Raw genomic sequence first — 4,965 nt, 5'->3', positions numbered from 1 at the left:
CAAGGAGCTGAAGGGATCTGCAACCCTATAGGTGGAACAACAATATGAACAAACCAGCACCCCCAGAGCTCTTGTCTCTAGTTGCATATGTAGCAGAAGATGACCTAGTCAGCTATCATTAGGAAGAGAGGCCCCTTGGTCTTGCAAACTTTATATGCCCCAGTACAGGGGAACGCCAGGGCTAGGAAGTGGGAATGGGTGGGTAGAGGAACAGGGCAGGGGGAGGGTATAGGGGACTTTCGGGGTAGCATTTGAAATGTAAATGAAGAAAATATCTAATTAAAAAAACAGACATAGCTTCTTTGCTCTCTGCCACCTACTGACGTACATATATCACAGCAGTCATATCTGCAATGCCTCTAGGAGTAGGTATTTTTGTATTTTGAGCTTCTAATTATATTATTTCCCCTTCCCCTTCCTCCCTCATAATCCTCCCATGTACCTTTTTCTGGTCTTTTTTGCTCTCCTTCCCATTTCTCATGGCCTTTTAACAAAATGTTTTGTGTTTAAGTGAGTGAATGTGTGTGTGACACAATGTCACAGCAAAATCTCTATTCCCCTAGTTCTTACAATCTTTCCATTCCCTCCACTGCAATGATTCCTGAGCCTTAGGTATAGGGGTGATGTCTTTACTTATTTTTAGTTTGGAAGACATATATAAATATAAGAGTCCTAAAGTCTCTACTGTGTGTCAAGACCTATGTTGTCTTTTATGTCCTTTATCATTAATTTTTTGAAATTATATACTCCAATACTTGGGACATAGAGTTTACAATTGTTATATCTTTTTGGTGAATTTTTTATTAATATTTTCTGTTTTCTTTTAGTTCTTCTAATTAGTTTTGGGTTGAATTTTACTTTGTCTGATGTAAGTATGGCTTCACTGGCTTGTTTATGTTTTCTCTTTGGCAGTTTGTTTTTCATCCTTTAACATTGTTTTAGTATATTTGCTGAATAAGCGTGTTTTTATAGAAACAGAGGACAGTAAGCTCTTGTTTTTAGTCTAGTCCTTTAGTCTGTATGCTTTTTTTTTTTTTGATGACTTCAGGATGTTTATAATTTAGCTTATTATAGAAAGTGGTTTGCTATTTCCTGTATATTTTCTAGGTGGTGTTCTATTTTGCTGGATTTCTGGTATTTCTTTTCCCTTTCTTGTTTTAATCTGGAGGATTTGTTGATTGGCTGTTTTGGACGTAATTATTTCTTTCCCAAGTCTACTATTTTTTTTTTTTTACAGTTAGGCTTTTTTTTTTTCCAGCCCTTCAAAGAATATTTAAATACTCTTTAAGTATCTCTTTCCATTAAAAACTTTCTGTTGTGCTGGGTTGGCTGTCATGAACTGCCTTAATTTGTGTTTGTCTTGAAATATGCTTATTTCTCTATCAGTTTTGAAAAATAGCTTTCCAGAGTATAGAATTCTTGGTTCGTCGTACTTTCTGAACTTGAAATATTTTATTTCAAGTTGTTCTGGATTTTATAGTTGCACATGAAAAGTCTGTGGTAATTTGATATTTCTGTCTTTGTATCTAAACTGATATTTTCTCATGCTGCTTTTAGGATCATTTCTTTTTTTTTTTTTTTTTTAAAGATTTATTTATTTATTATATGTAAGTACACTGTAGTTGTCTTCAGACACTCCAGAAGAGGGCACCAGATCTCATTATGGATGGTTGTGAGCCACCATGTGGTTGCTGGGATTTGAACTCTGGACCTTCGGAAGAGCAGTCGGGTGCTCTTACCCACTGAGCCATCTCACCAGCCCTAGGATCATTTCTTTACTTCTTTTTTTTTTTTTAACATCCTGACTGTAATAAGCCCTGGATATTTTCTTCTCTTGTATGTCTATTTGGAGTTTATTTACCTCTTGTGTTGGTTGGCTTCTTCTTTGGGAAAACTGGGTAATTTTCTGCTATAATTTCATTAAATAGTCTGTGTAATCCAATGATTCTCAGCTTTTCTAATGCTGTGACCTTTTAATGCAATTCCTTATGTTGTGGTGATCCCCAACCATAACATTATTTTCATTCTTACTTCATAACTGTATATCCTATATTCAGGATTCCAGTACATTGGCCTTGGAAATCAGTGCAGGGTCCATCCTTTGACTCTAGTGTACCCAGGGCCACTGAGAAATTGGGGATCTGGTTCGAGTTATCTCTGAGATCATTTCAGGTATGGAGTCATGATTTTAGCTTTCAGATGACATTACAGGGCCTGGAGTCTGTACTGCCATGGTTCAATGGTTCCTTTGGACCTGTGGATCTAATCACAATCCCCAGAGAGTAGACAGACGTCATTGGGTCTGAAGTCTGTTATGAATTGTAAAGTAAATATTTTTGGAGGTAGAGGTTTGCCAAAGGGGTCCCAGAGTACAGGTTGTGAACTTCTCATCTAGTCCATTCAGTTTTGCCTCTGTTTATTCTTCTGCTTCATGAATTCTTAGGTTTGGTTTCTTATATGTGTTTCAGATGTCTTGGGAATATAATTAATTTCCCCTAATTTTCCCCTTACATATATCTGTTGATAATGTTTCTTTCATCCCTGAAATTCTTTCTTTGGCATGGATTTGTCTGTTAATGATGGTGTCTGTTGTGGATTGTATTTGATTTGCCATTTGTTTCATTTCAAGCATTTCTGTTTGATTGGTTTAAAATATTTCAATACTCTCGGTAAACTTTCCCTCCATACTTTAGACTCTTGCCTCCAGTTTACTGTTATATTCACTTTGGAGATTGTCTTGTAGAGGTTTGGCTAGTCTTCCTTAATTCCTGCATTTGAATGTGTTTCTTTGAATCTTCTATATGCTCACAAATTCTCTTGAATAGCAAGACTCTTAATTTTTCTCATATATTTCAGGTGTGTCTGTAATTTTGGATTCCTTTTAGGGGAGTTGACTGGTGATGGAACTGGGTAGTGGCTGTATCCTATCCTTTGTGTTGCTTTGTCATGTTTTATACACCTCTCAAAGAAACATTGCTTTTACTCCTTCTTCTGAGCCTACTGGAATTCTGATTTTTTGGTGAATCTTCCTAGAGGAATATTTGAAGGAAGTTCATGTCTACATACTGGTGAAACTGGTGCTGACTATCAGATGAGCTAGTGTGTCATGGCTATGTGCCAGCAGGACCAAGGGTGGGGCACCAAGGTGACCAGATGAAGTCAAAACCTCCAACATCCCTTGGATTCTAGAGTTCTACTTGAGGCAGAATAAAAACTTTAGATCTAGTGCAGTCTGCCTACACTCTAGGGACTACAATTAGAGCTACACACCCAAAGTAACCCACAGAACCATGGCAGTAGAGATTCCAGACCCTGCAGGGACATATGAAAGTTCAGACATCATAGCTCCACACTTGGAATGAGCTCAGAGATAACTAGAATCAGATCTCCAATTTCTCAGTGACCCTGGACACACTAGAGCCAGAGCATGGACCTTAAACTGACTGCTGAGGCCAATGGACTGGGATTCTGGATATAGGGTGCTCTTTGTTCCAGTAGGCATATAGGCTGGAAACCTAGTTATCTAGTGCTCACTGGTGCAGTAGAAATGGGGAGGTGGGTTGAGCCCTCATTCTTTCTGGTCCAGGTTTGCCACCTGCTTGCCTAGGGCTCTTTGATCTGGAAACCTGAATCCGTGCTGAAATCTGGAGCCCAAGCACTGGTGCTTTGGTCCTTTAGAGACCAGAAGCTAGACTGATGTAGCTGTCTTGTCCTAAAGATCTGGAGGCTTAAGTACCCAATGCTCTCTGGTCCTGCAGAAATCCAGAAGTTTCTTAGAGAGAATTTGATGCAAGGAGGAGATTGGAATTCTGAAGAGATCTTAAACTAGAGCTTAACTTTAGATATTCTTATTTCTTCCAGAGCTCAGGATACAGCAAGGTATTGATATAATCTAGAAAAAGTTATTTAAGAGTTGATCTTGCTTTCAGTGTTTTTGATTTGCTCTTTAGAATGAGAAGAGATTGGACAGTATGTGGGAGATGTACACTTGTAAAAACCAACCAACCAACCAACCACCCACCAACTAAACACTAACTAACTAAGCAACCAACTAACCAACCAAACAAAATTGAATTAAAATATCATCTGTAAAAGTTGTTTTCTTTACCCACAGAATGCTGCTCTTAAATAAGGCTATAATTATTTTATAAAACAGCATATTCTTGAGGTGGGCATGGTGACACATGCCTTTAATCTCAGCATTGAAGGTGAGAAGGCAGGTGGATCTCTGTGAATTTGGAGGTCAAAAAGTTTTCTTTTTGTTTTTGTTGAGACAGAGAGAGAAAGGGAAGGAACAGGGAGAAAGAGAAAGGAGGGAGGAAAAAGAAAAAAGGGAGGAAGGGGAAGAGAGAGAGAGAGAGAGAGAGAGAGAGAGAGAGAGAGAGAGAGAGAGAGAGAGAGAGAGAGAGAGAGAGAGAGAGAGAATGAATTTGGGTGAATAGGAGGTGGGAATTATCTGGAAGAAATTGGAGAGGGGGAAATATGATCAAAATATTTACTGAGGATAGTTTTTAAACAACAACAACAACAACAGCAGCAGCAGCAGCAACAACAATAACCAAATCCAAACAACTACAAAAAGTGTGTGGATTTTCCATCTTCTTACTGGAGAGTCATTCTCCCTCAGACCCCTTCCATGTTTTCTATTTGGAGGGCTCACATTTCTCCCTAGGACCCATATGGCAGTCTAGAGATGGCTTCTCTGTTGAGTTTTGGACATTACAAGTCCTATTTGAAGTCTATGTAAACATAGTTTTAGTGCAAGCTGAGCCTCATCACAAAAGTTTGTTTTCCTGTTTTATCCTAAGAGTGCTTGAAAGCTTCACAGAGCAAAGAACAACAAAGCAGTTATTCTGTGGGAAAGCAGCAGATGCTCCCCTAGCCAGAACCAGCCCACAGGCTGATGCTGAGCTGATGGGAGGAGTGACCCATAGCCTTGTCCTGTTATAGAGAGATAGAAGGAGA

At 38.8% G+C, this 4,965-nt stretch overlaps 1 pseudogene; it reads right to left on the bottom strand.

Moving 5' to 3' along the window:
• Positions 1–262: 262 nt before the first annotated feature.
• LOC115031664 (small nucleolar RNA SNORA17) lies at positions 263–370 on the bottom strand (annotated as a pseudogene).
• Positions 371–4,965: the final 4,595 nt, after the last annotated feature.

Source organism: Mus caroli, unplaced genomic scaffold (assembly GCF_978045245.1).
Source record: "Mus caroli unplaced genomic scaffold, Mus_caroli_1 scaffold_8, whole genome shotgun sequence".
NCBI lineage: Eukaryota > Metazoa > Chordata > Mammalia > Rodentia > Muridae > Mus > Mus caroli.
This window is presented reverse-complemented; position numbering and strand designations above follow the sequence as displayed.